General features: G+C 42.8%; 1 pseudogene; it reads left to right on the top strand.

Annotated features, from left to right (window-relative positions):
• The first annotated feature begins 11,880 nt into the window (after positions 1 to 11,880).
• LOC126104954 (5S ribosomal RNA) lies at positions 11,881 to 11,998 on the top strand (annotated as a pseudogene).
• Positions 11,999 to 14,560: the final 2,562 nt, after the last annotated feature.

Consider the following 14,560-nt stretch of genomic DNA (forward strand, 5'->3'; position numbering starts at 1 on the left):
CGCTGGAAGTTACTTAGCACAGACCTTCTTTGGGGAACAATCTTCCACATGGTGTTAGTTAATAGCACACATAATCATAACATGCCCAACCGTAAATTTTCGAAGTAAATAACTGTTTTACATTAAGTTCTATGTGGTTACAGATGACAAACTGTGAAACGCACATACACACACACATAAAATGATAGATATACCCCATAAAAGATTCAAAACTCCCACCCAGAAAACATTCAAATGTTCAGCTATCAGTCATCTTGTTTCTGCAGTTTGTAAACGGTGACGCTGGAAGTTACTCACACAGACCATCTTTGGGGAACAATCTTCCACATAGTGTTAGTTAATAGCACGCATAACCGTAACATGCCCAACCGTAAATTTTCGAAGTAAATAACTGTTCTAAATTAAGTTCTTTATGGTTACAGATGATAAACTGTGAAAGAAAACCACTTAATTAATTAACATAAAATCCAGAACAACCACAGCATGTGCTAATAAGGCATATATAAAAATTATGTCTATTTCTCAAATACGTAGATACTGCCATAAAAACTCAAATTTATATGAGTACAAATAGCAAAACCTTTTTGTTTTACAGAAAATAATAAAAAAACCATTGATGATGCTAAAACTTCAGTGAAACATGTCTGAGGTATAAAAATGAAAAGAAAAATTGTGATTTTGCTCCAGGCGGACCCTCTCTAAAAGCAAATCTATTTGTAAGCAAACACAGACAGAAGAGCTTCAGACTCAAGATGATTATTGAAGTGGTTCTATTAAATGTTCTTCGATTTTCTTCATACTCTGTATTGATACACTACAGCGTAAAGATAAATAGTTCATTATCTTCAACAATTTTCGAAATATAAAATTTACCTAAAACGCATAATAACTTTTCTGCTGTTACGAAACTGAGACAGGGGATGTGAATTATTCATTTGCAATATCAGCTGAAGTTACAACAAAAAAGATACACTTCAAAGAAATGACTTTTCTAGAATTTTCTGTGCTCTTGTTACGATAGATTGGTAAGTAATAGTGATTATTACGAAAATGTTTCTTTAATCACATTTAGTTATGCAGGTGTTGTGGAGGCACTGAGAGATTGTATGGAGAGCATACATAAAGTGTGGCTGTATTACTTCACTAGAAATATATGTAAAATGTATCTGTGAGAAAGTTGTTGTGGAATCATGAATCATGTGACGTATGTCCTAGTGGGCATGCTTTTCTAGAAAACCAACTAGAAGAGAAGATAGGTGTTATATCAATTACTATTTCATTTTGGGGATAATTTGTGCTTTATCTTATTTAAATTAAATGTGATTTCGTAAATACAGACGTTCTTTTATAAATTGCTATCTGTAATCCTATTGGATGACTCAGGAAATAACTGTGAATATTTAAGGGCTGGAGCTGTTCTGACTGTGTCTCTAGGAGTCGCTCAGGGACTGTCATACTGTGCTTAGTACCGCGCTACTCTTTTTTTTTTTTTTGTTAACATGAAGAAAATCTTACATTCTGTCAGGTCTTTTGTTTTATTTATGTAGCGACTACGGTATTGGACGTATTAACGTGTTATTAAAAGTTTGGACCTTTTAAGAAACTTAGTTTGCAAGTTAATGTCGTGTGAAATTTTTGGTCGTACTTCAACCTCTGCGGCTCGTATTTCGTGAACATCTCGGAATATTTTGGAGAGCACTTCTTTTTAAGAAGCCTACTAAACGATTTGATGTAATAACAACTCTCGAATACCTGTGGGTCAGTGGTTGCACAGAACATGATTGGAATCGGACAGATGAACTTCTGGCTGCTTTCGTGTGGAGAACTTTAGTAAAAACAGAATGAAATTTTCACTCTACAGCGGAGTGTGCGCTGATATGAAACTTCCTGGCAGATTAAAACTGTGTGCCGGACCGAGACTCGAACTCGGTACCTTTGCCTTTCGCGGGCAAGTGCTCTACCGGCTGAGCTACCCAAGAACGACTCACGGTCCGTCCTCACAGCTTTAATTCCGCCAGAAACATCTCGCAGGCTGTGACTAAACTATGTCTCCGCTATATCCTTCTTCCAGGAGTGCTAGTTCTGCAAGGTCGCAGGAGAGCTTCTGAGAAGTTTGGAACGTAGGAGACGAAGTACTGGCGGAATTAAAGCTGTGAGGACGGGCCGTGAGTCGTGCTTGGGTAGCTCAGACGGTAGAACACTTGCCCGCGAAAGGCAAAGGTTCCGAGTTCGAGTCTCGGTCCGGCACACAGTTTTAATCTGCCAGGTGGTTTCATTTAGTAAAAACACTTATTAACTTTCATCAACAATAATTTGAGCGTAAATACGGACTGGATAGATTTTTACAACATGTTTTTGAGACAATAAAGCCTAATTAGTTGAACTTAAAAACATTTTCGAACAATTCTTTTAGCATCCCGAACGCCCAAAATTTATGAACTTACAGATGCTACCACCAATCTTGTGTTATGAGGCTTTTGTTTGGTCGTTATTTAGCCGATTTTTTCTCAACGCTGCTTTTGTCTGCTGAACCAGTACCTATCAGTGTAGAGTAAAGAGGACGAACGGCAAGAAACTTACCGAGTTTGGTGGTCTGTTCTTTCATGTAGGGATGAGCAGTTATATCCCACCCCGCCACATACTGTCGAACTCCGTGGAGCATTTTTCCGACTGGGGGAGACCACTGCGAATGATATGCTATCGCAATGTTCTCCTAGCAGGAAAGTGGAATCGATTAAAACGCATACACAATCGTTAAGGCTCAGTTAGCATGAGAGAGCCGAAAGGCACACGATAACTACTTTGGATAAGTATAGGTGCTGGCCTACCGTGTGACGTTTTGTGTGTTTTCCATTGGAACACAATAACGACTTGGATACATTACATTGCTTTATACATGGGAGAGTAATACGCATCCAGCAGTAAATTGAGAATACAAGATTCCAGTTACTGTGTATAATTTTCGCACACACTAACTGGTTTTGCCAAAGGGGTTATTGATTGTCAAATTGGCCATTTGGATGAGGACGATTTATACAGGTCAATAAGGACTTTTTGCATGAGAAAACCATCAATGCATCGGTGTTACACAAAAAACTGCAGCATTTGAACAGGAAAGAAAGGGGTAGCTATAGAAATGGTATTGACAGAGTTTGCGGTTTTCTTCAGCCCTAGTGGACCGTTGCCAGTGACACCCATGACGCAACACAGGGTCATATTGGGGTAATCCTTCTGTCTATAAGAAGCCGTACAGAATAACTCACTACCCGCAACCAGTGGAGGAGTGTATCAACAACAGTTAAATTATGATATTATTGAAGAGCGTGATAACTTCATGTTAGCACCTGTTGTCATCGTGCGCAAAAAATCATCATATGGGACAAGGAAATACGGATTCTGTTGTGATTATTATTACTTAAATGCTGAAACCGCGATGATGTTATCGCTTTTCTAGAGAGGAGAAGGATCACTTGCAGTGTCGGGAAGAAGAATTTAAGAAGTTAAAACTGAGTAGTCTGAAGTGTCACTTTGCTTTGGCCAAAGTTACCTACCTAGGCCAAGAGCTATGACGGCATGAAGATCAACCCGAGATTGGTATGTGGAGTCCATAATTTATTGCCGCCATGAATTGTGAAACAGCTGCAGTAATTTTTAGGATAATGTAAGTTTTCCAAAGAGTTTACGGATTTTATTAGGCCATTAAAACATTTGTTGAAGAAGAGTGTGACATTTCAGAGGATGGCTGACTGCCAATATAAGGGGTTAAAAAGGAACTAACAAACAGCCCTATGTGAAGATTTTCGAATTACGAAAAAGACTTCATCCTGCCCTGTGATGTGGGTAACCACATGATTGGATGCATTCTGAGCTGGGAAGTAGATGGCAATGAGCACCCAATATAGCTGTATGGCAGAAAATTCAAAGCTGTAACCGATCATGCAGCATTAATGCGGCTGTTAGAATTGAAAGATGCTTCAAGCAGATTGACTCGATGGGCAATTAAATTAACTGAATTCCATTTTGAGGTAATGTACAAATACAGCAGGAAGAATGGGAATGCGGATGGTTTGAGGAGAAAAACTGGGGTCATGTAAGTGCTTAGTGGAAGTCTTGAAGAGTGGCAGACTGCAAAACGCAGCCACAGTTCATTGTACAGAATGGCCTACTATGTGGGGTGACAAAGTTTGAGTCGTATGTCGTGGTACCTACAGCACTGAACAAAGAAGTATTAAAAGAAGCTCATAATCATGTGTTAACAGGACAGGTTGTGTAAAGGACAACACATCGTAGAATAAGTGAATGGTTTTGGTGGAGAACGATTAGAAAATAAGTATAAAATGCATCAGCTGCTTTAATTTTAAACCCAAATATCACTCGGTTTCACTCAAGGACCATCTTCACGCATAAGGCTTAAAGCGGCTTAAGCCACCACATTACATTTGTCATTACTTAATAATGTGCAGAGCCTGTCATGAACATCAATATACGACCCAGGACTTTTAGAAGCAATGTTTGTTTCAAAAAGTCCTGTTGGCACGCTGACACTTGTTGATGGTCCAGCATTGAAATCTGCAGCAATTTGTGGAAGGGCTGCACTTCTGCCACGTTGAACGATTCTGTTCAGTCGTCGTTTGTCACGTTCTTGCAGGATCTTTTTCGGCCGCAGCGATGTCGGAGATATGATACTTTACTGGATTTCTGATATTCACGTACACTCGTGAAATGGTCGTACGGAAAAATCATACTTCATCGTTACCTCGGAGATTGTGTTTCCCATCGCTCGTGCGCCGACTATAACACCACGTTCAAACTCATTTAAATCTTGATTACCTGCCGTTGTAGCAGCAGTAACCGATCGTTAACTGCGTCAGACACTTGTTATCTTATATAGGCGTTGCCGACCGCAGCTTCGTATTCTGCCTGTTTACATACCTCCGTATTTGAAAACGCATGCCCATACTATTTTCTTTAGCGTTTCAGTGTATAATGAATCTGACACGGCCGTCGTTGTATTGTATCAGAAAAAACATTAGATGTGTTACCAAGTCAAAACCTGACCAACTTAATTGACTAACTTTGTATAGTTGGAACTGCAGCCTGCAGCGTGAAACATGTCGCAATATGACATTTTGAACAGAATCTTCCAAGTTAGCTGCTAGTAGTTTTATTATAATTCGTACAATATTACAAACTTTAATATTCTCAGTTGTACTTAACAAGGGCAGTATCGCCGAAGTAGGCCTACTGTACGAAATATAATAAAACTATTAGGAGATAACTTGTAAGATTCGATTCAGAATGTTATATTACTTAAATTAAACCCTATAACCAATCAATGGATGAAATGATAGCCATGTAAGGTGGTCCTATTACTGCTGAGAGAATGTTCCAGAATTTTGGGCAGTACCACAGTGAGCAGTACCATAGGATACGACCATGAATTTCTTGGTTTATATGGTTCTGACCGAGCTATGTATGATCTATGTCTACTTCAAGCAGAGAACCAGCTTAACTGTGAAACTTCCAATGCACCAGCTGCTAGCAGACTAGCTTGCTATCAAAATAACTTTAGATTAATGACTGCCCATGAAATAAGTTGTTTATGTTAACAATTAGAGTAAGATAAAGAGAAAACGCTTGTATTTTCATGTCAATTTATAAAACGTATGTTAAAATATTTGCTGCCCAGAAATGTAGAGAGGTAACATTATGGAGACCAGATTTCTTCAAGGGGGAAGAGTGTTGCAAAATAACACTGCTGGATGCCACGTACTGTTCCTGCGATGCTAAGTAACATTACATCACACAGAGGAAAGTGTCAGCTTTAAGTCCAGACGCCATTTCACAAGAAGGTGTATTGAAAATGAAAGAAGTGCTTATTCAAGAAGCTGACAAAGTGGAAGAGGGCTGCTAACCAGCACATGCGAAGGCTAAAGATGGGCAATAGTTCAACTCCGGCTAGACTCCTATACAAGCTGACTACACGATAAAATCAGAACAAATGAAGTCATTGACACCCAATGGCCGCACCTAGACAGTATGGCCTATTCCAGAATGAGATTTTCACTCTGTGGGCTGATATGAAGCTTCCTGGCAGATTAAAACTGTTTGCCGGACCGAGACTCGAACTCGGGACCTTTGCCTTTCGCGGGAAAGTGCTCTACCATCTGAGCTACCCAAGCACGTCCCGTCCTCACAGCTTTACTTCTGCCAGTATCTCGTCTCCTACCTTCCAAACCTCACAGAAGCTTTCCTGCGAAAGTAGGAGACGAGATACTGGCAGAAGTAAAGCTGTGAGGACGGGGCGTGAGTCGTGCCTGGGTAGCTCAGGTGGTAGAGCACTTGCCTGCGAAAGGCAAACGTCCCAAGTTCGAGTCTCTGTCCGGCACACAGTTTTAATCTGCCAGGAAGTTTCAGTATGGCCTATTGTCTCTTCTAGGGAGGGGGTGTAGCTGCCAGAGAAGTACTGGTAACCTAACCCCCGAATCATACCCTCGTTCTCAGATGGTCTCTGATGTCCTTTGCTAACCTTATCGGTGTGTGTGTGTATGTGATGCCGAAAACCACCATCTTCAGTAGAAGTTAACTTGGAGGTGAAGACCACCACATCCATAGACAGTGTAGCACGCGGCGAACAGGAGAAAGCCAGCTCGCAGGAGAGCTTCTGTGAAGTTTGGAAGGTAGGAGACGACGTACTGGCAGAAGTAAAGCTGTGAGGACCGGGCGTGAGTCGTGCTTCGGTAGCTCAGATGGTAGAGCACTTGCCCACGAAAGGCAAAGGTCCCGAGTTCGAGTCTCAGTCGGACACACAATTTTAATCTGCCAGGAAGTTTCATAACTGCGCACACTCTGCTGCAGAGTGAAAATCTCATTCAGGCTACCAGTAGCTGCGCCTGACGCCTATCAGTGGCAACTTCACTGACGTCAATAGCCGTCACTGCTGACGCGTTTTGTCTCCCAAGCAGGCAGTTGCTCAGCTTCGCGTCCGACGCTCCGCCAGCCACTTACATAATCGAGGGGCAATATTCTCCCACCTGCTCTAGTTCCATCTGAGCACCTAAATGAATAATGGGCTGTTGTATACAGGGACGTTTCATTAGCGGGAGCCGGCCTTTGTGACCGAGCGGTTCTAGGCGTTTCAGTCTGGAACGGCGCGACCGCTACGGTCGCAAGTTCGAATCCTGCCTCGGGCATGCGTGTGTGAGATGTCCTTAGGTTAGTTCGGTTTTAGTAGTTCTAAGTTCTAGGGGACTGATGACCTCAGATGTTAAGTCTTATAGTGCTCAGAGCCATTTGAACCATTCATTAACGGGTCGCCGAGTGGTTTCAGACATCAACACCTCTACAAACCACGTCCAGGTGAGGAAGTCCGATTGCTCCGACAATGCCGGTGTAAGCACCCGGCCGCAACATTGCTAACTGTGTGAAATAGTGTATTTTTATGGTAAGAAACTCCTAATACACTTTTAGTAATGTGTAACTTGTTGCAGTAACTCAAAATGATCAGATTAGTTTCGAATTCATGTTCTTCTGTATTGATGGGATGATAGTCTCGCTGTCCTTTGATCCCTGTGAGTGCCGGTGGTATTTAAGCCACAGCTCTGGCACGCTTGGATCCATTTCTGCTAAGCACGATGCGCATACGACTTGCTGTCTGAAAAAATGCTATCTGATTAGGATGAAATAGACGTCGAAGGAATGGCGAGAGATTAGGAAGACATGGAAGTACAGCTCTGGAAGGCATAGAAAAATTTGAACAAAAGTAACTGCTTATGTGTTTTACTACCTAGAAAGGAAAGCTATGGAGTAAGACAACCATAGTACCATTGTTTATGGGGATGTACATTTAACTGTCGTTAACACTTCATTTAAGAATCATGAACGGACGTTGTATACTTTGCAGAGACCTGGAGACACCGGAAGGTTTCAGACTAATTACATAATGGTATGACAGAGATTTTGGAAACAGGTTTTGAGCTGTAAAACATTTCCAGGGGCAGATGTGAACTGCGACCACAGTTCAATGGTTATGAACTGTAGATTAAAACTGAAGAAATTGCAAAAAGGTGGGAGTTTAAGGAAATGAGACCTGGATAAACTGAAAGAACCGGAGGTTGTAGAGAGTTTCAGAGAGAGCATTAGGGAATGATTGACAAGAAAGGGGGAAAGAAATACAGTAGAAGAAGAATGGATAGCTTTGAGAGATGAAATAGTAAGAGCAGCAGAGGATCAAGTAGGCAAAAAGACGAGGGCTAGTAGAAATCCTTGGGTAACAGAAGAGATATGGAATTTAGCTGATGAAAGGAGAAAATATTAAAATGCAGCAAATGAAGCAGGCGAAAGGGGATATAAACACTTAAAATCTCAGACTGACAGGGAGTGCAAACTGGCTTAGCAGGAATGGCTAGTGAACAAATGTAAGGATTTAGAAGCACATTTCATTAGAGGAAAGATAGATACCGCCTACAGGAAAGTTAAAGAGGCCTATGGTGAAAATAGATGCAACTATATGAATATCTGTTGGGAAACTGATCCTAAGCAAAGAAGGGAAAGCTAAAAGGTGGAAGGAGCATGTAGAGGGTTTACACAAAGAGGTAAACTTGAAGCCAATACTGTAGAAAGGGAAGTGAACATAGGTGAAGATGAGAAGAGAGATACGATACTGCAAGAAAAATTTTACAGAGCACTGAAAAATTTAAGTCGAAACAAGGCCCCAGGAGTAGACGACATTCAGTTACAGCAACTGATAGCCTTGTGAGAGCCAGCCCTGACAAAACTCTTCCATCTGGTGGGCAAGATGCATGAGATAGGCGAAATAACCTCAGACGCGAAGAAGAATATAATGATTCCATTCCCAAGGAAATCAGGTGCTGACCGGTGTGAAAATTACCGAAATTTCAGTTTAATAGGGCATAGTGCAAAATACTAACTCGAATTCCTTACAAAAAATGGAAAAACTTATAGAAGCCGGCCACGAGGAAGATCAGTTTGGATTCCGCAGAAATGTAGGAACACGCGAGGAAATGCTGTCCCTACGATTTCTAATAGAAGACAGTTTAAGGAGAAGCAAACCTACGTTTATAGCATTTGTAGACATAGAGAAAGGCTTTTGAAGATGTTGACTGGAATAGTCTATTTGAAAGTCTGAAGGTAACAGGATTAAGGTACAGGGAGCGAAACGCTATTTACAACTTGTACAGAAACCTGACGGCGGTAATAAGAGTCGAGGGGCGTGAAAGGAAAGCAGTGCTTGAGAAGGGAGTGAGATAGGGTTGTAGCGTATCCACGATGTTTTTCGATCTGTACATGGAACAAGCAGTAAAGGAAACCAAAGAAAAATTTGGAATAGGAATTAAAGTTCAGGGAAAAGAAGTAAAAACTTTGAAGGTAGCCGATGATATTGTAGTTCTGTCAGAGACAGCAAAGGACTTGGAACAGCAACTGATCGGAATGAGAGTATCTTGCAAGGCGAGTTTAAGATGAACATCAACAAAAGCAAAACGTGGAATGTAGTCGAATTAAATCACGTGATGTTAGGAGGAAGTGTAGGAGGTAAATATCGTTGAGCGAGAGAAAGACATGAATATAATAAGCAGATTCAGAATGATGTAGGATGAAGTAGTTACTCGGAGATGGAGAATCTGGCACAGGATAGAGTAGCATGGAGGGTTACATCAAACCAGTTTTCTGACCAAGAATAAACAACAACAACAACAACAACTCACGTTTAGGCACAGGCCCGGAACAACTGGTGGATATATGACTTAACATCTAAATATATGTAAAAAGAGAGACAGTGATTACGCAAAACTCCGCTAGAACTCTTAGGGATGGTTTGGATATGAAAGGGTGACGCGTAAAACAATTGAAACCAAACAATTGGCAGATTCATTTATTTTCATATGAAAAATGAGATTGGGATAATTAAGTAATGGTGTATGTGTTGTTATTTAGTGGGTTTCGTTTAAAAGTCACAATGTCACTATATGGCATTACATCACTATCTGTCGACTGTAATGGAACTGATCAGTGGTACAGTTTCTCATTAACGTTCTTCTCGATACATTCAAATAAATACTCGTGTACTACCGAATCCACTGACATTCCTCCAGATCACAAAGTTTTGGTTTTTTAAAATTTTAACTAAAGCAATAGTGAGAGATTAATTCAGTTGTATGCAATTATAAAAATATGCAATAACTAGTTGTTTCAAAAGGGAAAATTAAATTTGTTTAGTTGTTCTAAATATATTATTTTTTAGAGTTTGAAAAGACGGTTGAAATGATAATAATAATAATAATAATAATAATTATTATTATTATTATTATTAATATTATTCTTACGTATATAATTTCTTGGATGATCATTTGAAAACATCTGAAAAGTAAATTGTGCAATTAGCATCGCTGGTTGTCTATGTTTAACTGTTGATGTAGTTGTGTTCCAGAAGTTCTGTTCTATGTGACTAATTGAGTGCTATTCTATGTCAAAAGTTGTTGGCTGCCAAAAAGTTGGAAGGCAAATATTTATCTGAAAATGTGTTTTACCCAATAATTGTGTGATGTGTTGTGAAAGCAACAAATTATGTAAATAATAAAGACCAAAGGAAATCTGCAATATTTCATTTCGAAAAATTAATACTTGTACTGGGAAACCTGTATGTCTCCTAGTAAACTAGGAATCAGTCAAACAGATACTGAACCAACTGAAAGAAACTTCGAAAGGACTACATAGAAGAGACAAGCTAACGAACTTATTCGTCTGCAAATAGTGCTTTTTCACTATATTGCAAAAATTATCCTCACCTTTGTACATTGTCATATGCAGTCTACACCAGTGCACACCACTGATGTTTGCTGACGAACCTGAGTTATTTATTTTAACGAATCTGAAAATAAAGCTAGAGCTTAGAAGGCCAACAAAGCAATAAAATGACGTTAAAAAGCAATATTTCTACTATATGCTTTTAATTCAGTTGCGTGTGGTGTAAATACACATTTTCGTTAGTGGACGCCATTGTGGAACAGCCACATGCAGATGTTTGGCCGGTTCTGCGTTTCCGGTTAACGAGTGATCGTTTTATTTTCGCGTGCTTCTTTCGACTCTTTTTCGCAGTCTGCCTCTCTGCACTCGAGCCCATACGACACGGAACGGCGCTCCGGCGGCCAATCTCGCAGGCGCTCGGCAGCGAGAGCGCTCGCAGCATCCCAATCGATATTCCAGTGGGGGTGGTTGTGGGGATGGGTGGGAGGACCACTGACTGGGGCTGTTTCCGGTAGAAGAGGCCGTTCCGGCCGCCGCGCGCGGTCTCGTTCCCCCTAAAGCCGTGTCCTGGCGCTGCGCGGCGAGGGTGAGTCTGCTGCACTCGCTTCACTAGACCGCCGTGGCACGAAAGGGAAAGGACAAGCGCTCTCGCTGTTTAGGATAATGCGAGGGCCTGAAAGCGCTTTCGTCTCATACGGACTTGGACGTAGCAATATTCTTTTTTTTATGACTGACAAATTCATAGGACACGAAGTCCACTGTGGCTTGGGCATTTGTACGGCTTTTCTCAGCTATTATTTAATTTGTTTCCGTAGTTTTGAAGATAACAGGCCATTCAACCTGAGGGAAACATGGGAAATATCTACGCAGGTCGGAGCATTTCAGTAGCGTTCATGTGCTGCTGTCTGTAATGCTACCTCCTTCGTTCCTGTCTGGATTTAATGTTCATTTTCAAGTACGAATGTGAAATTTTAACGAAATAGTGGTGCACCACACCGACAACACCCACAGAATGGCAGTAACATACGGTATATAAACTTAGGAACACTGAAAATAGCGCGCCAAGAGGGGATTATCGGATCGAAATTAAATTTATTAGGCGCAATGATACAGACAGCCAACGGCCTCGTCGCATTGGTAACACCGGTTCCCGTCAAATTACCGAAGTTAAGCGCTGTCGGGCTGGGCTAGCACTTGGATGGGTGACCATCCGGGATGCCGAGCGCTGTTGGCCAGCGGGGTGCACTCAGCCCTTGTGAGGCCAATTGAGGAGCTACTTAATTGAGAAGTAGCGGCTCCGGTCTCGGAAACTGACATACGACCGAGAGAGCAGTGTGCTGACCACATGCCCCTCCATATCCGCATCAAAATGTTCAAACGTGTGTGAAATCTTATGGGACTTAACTGCTAAGGTCAGCAGTTCCTAAGCTTACCACTACTTAACCTAAATTATCCTAAGGACGAACACACACACACCCATGCCCGAGGGAGGACTCGAACATCCGCCGGGACCAGCCGCACAGTCCATGACTGCAGCGCCTTAGACCGCTCGATATCCGCATCCAGTGACGCCTGTGGGTGAGGATGACACGGCGGCGGGTCGATGCCTTGGGGCCTTCATAGCTTGTTCGGGAGGAGGGTTATAATGATACAGATGAGAGATTCACTTCGTCCCAAATCAAGATACGTAAACAAATACAGTGAGACAAGTAGACAGATACAGTGCAACATCAATAACGCGTTGGACAACCTTTTGCTACAATACATGCTGGAACACGATCCGGCATCGAGCTGATAAGATGTCTGATGTCCTGAGGCAGAGTGTCCCACAAATCTTGAATGGCCCCATCCAGATTATGTACAGAGTGACACGGTGGCATCTGGCGTTCCAGCTGGTCCCCCGTATACTCTACAGGGAAGAGATCCAGGGAGCAGGCCGGCCAAGCACCGTCGGGACATGACGTAGGATGTCTTGAGCGACTCGAGCCATATATGGACAATCACTTTCTTGCTGGAAAAGTGCCTCTGGTAGACTGTGTAAGAAAGGCCCCACACAGGGTTACAGAATGTCATCAGCGTAACACTGGTTCGTTAAGGTTCCATGTACCACAGATGGGACAGGCTGTCTTAGGCTATGGTCCCCGAGACCATTACGCTGGCCGTGCGGGCGTTGTGACGTGCCGTATCGTGGGTGGAACTGTAGGCTGCCTCCACACCCCATCTCCATAACGAATCGGGTTTCATCGCTAAACACCTTCTGACAATCTTTGGCAGTCCACATCGTTCTGGCTTGACACTACTGCTGTCAGAGTCACCAGTGTCTCGGTGTTAACGGCAGTACACGACAAGAGCGCCTGGACTACAAATTGGCATCCGCAAGGTGTCTAGAAATGGTATGTGGTACAACTGGCACCCGCACATCTCCTTCTATCGTGGAACGAGTCACTGTAGGCTCCCTCATCACTTGACGCACGATCCTTCGATCCTTTCACCTCGTCGTCTTCATGGTCACTCTAGAACGGGTACGTCGCACGTGGTTGCCATCTCGTGTCCACAGCTCCCAACATCGTCTGACGGAACACTACGAACGATCGAACAGGCCAGCCACACTGCATGTCGGTCTGCCTCCTGTTTTCATGCTGATGATTAGGCCCCTCTCAAACTGGCTTAACTGTGAGAAATGTCTAACACGTCTACCTGACATTCTGCGCCTGCCAACTTCCTTCTCGTGTCGGGAAGTGATCGTCACGGTATGACTCGTCCATTATGCGCAGCTCGTGCTTGGTCTCGCGGTCGCGTTCCCGCTTCCCGAGCATGGCATCTCGGGTTCGATCCCCGGTGGCGTCAGAGATTTTCATCTGCCTCGAGATGACTGCGTGTTTGTGCTGTCCTCACCCTTTCATCATCGTTCCTGAAAGTGGCGAGGTTGGACTGAGCAAAGGTTGGGAATTTATATGGGCGCTGATAACCACGCAGTTGAGCCCCCCACAAACCAAACATCATTATACGCACACTCCCGATTGCAGTGCCACTGTAGGATGTGTGGACAAAACATTGGCACTGAACGTGGATCATTTGCATGTCGGATCTCACTGTACTTCTTTGCAAACTTTCGCATTTGTAGCTTATTTACCTCTTTGTGTGCTAGTTTCAGTGTGCTTGAGTGTAAAAGAAAGCTTCAGATTTGATGAGTTAAATGATTGTTAAGTCCCCCTATTGCGTTATTTACTTTATTTTTTTGAAGTATCTTTTTCATTCTATTGTTAGAGCATCGGCCTCAATAGTCGTCGTTGATCCTCGAACGACATGCACTCTGTCCAACCTCTCTAATCCCTACTCGCATCCTCTACCTCCTTATGAAATATACCTCCCTCCTATTCCATCCTGAACACCTCCGAATATCCTACGTTTCCCGCAAACTCGACACACCCATCCCTTAGTCTCGCCCTTGCTCATTGCTCCTCGTACTCTGCTGCGTCTCTACCACAACATTCCCCCAACGCTACACGTCTGCACCCTCCGCATCCCCTCCCGACGAATTATTATCGCTTTTCCCTATCTCACCTCCACATCCGCCCTGATATATGCCCATCCTACCTATTCTAAATGAACCCATTCCATCTCCCCCGGCCAGCCGGAGTGGCCGAGCGCTTCTAGGCGCTACAATCTGGAACCGCGTAACCGCTACGGTCGCAGGTTCGAATCCTGCCTCGGGCATGGGTGTGTGAGACGTCCTTGGGTTAGTTAGATTTAAGTAGTTCGACGTTCTAGGGGCTGATGACCTCAGCAGTTAAGT

The sequence above is a fragment of the Schistocerca cancellata genome, chromosome 1, assembly GCF_023864275.1.
Source record: "Schistocerca cancellata isolate TAMUIC-IGC-003103 chromosome 1, iqSchCanc2.1, whole genome shotgun sequence".
Classification (NCBI taxonomy): Eukaryota; Metazoa; Arthropoda; class Insecta; order Orthoptera; family Acrididae; genus Schistocerca; species Schistocerca cancellata.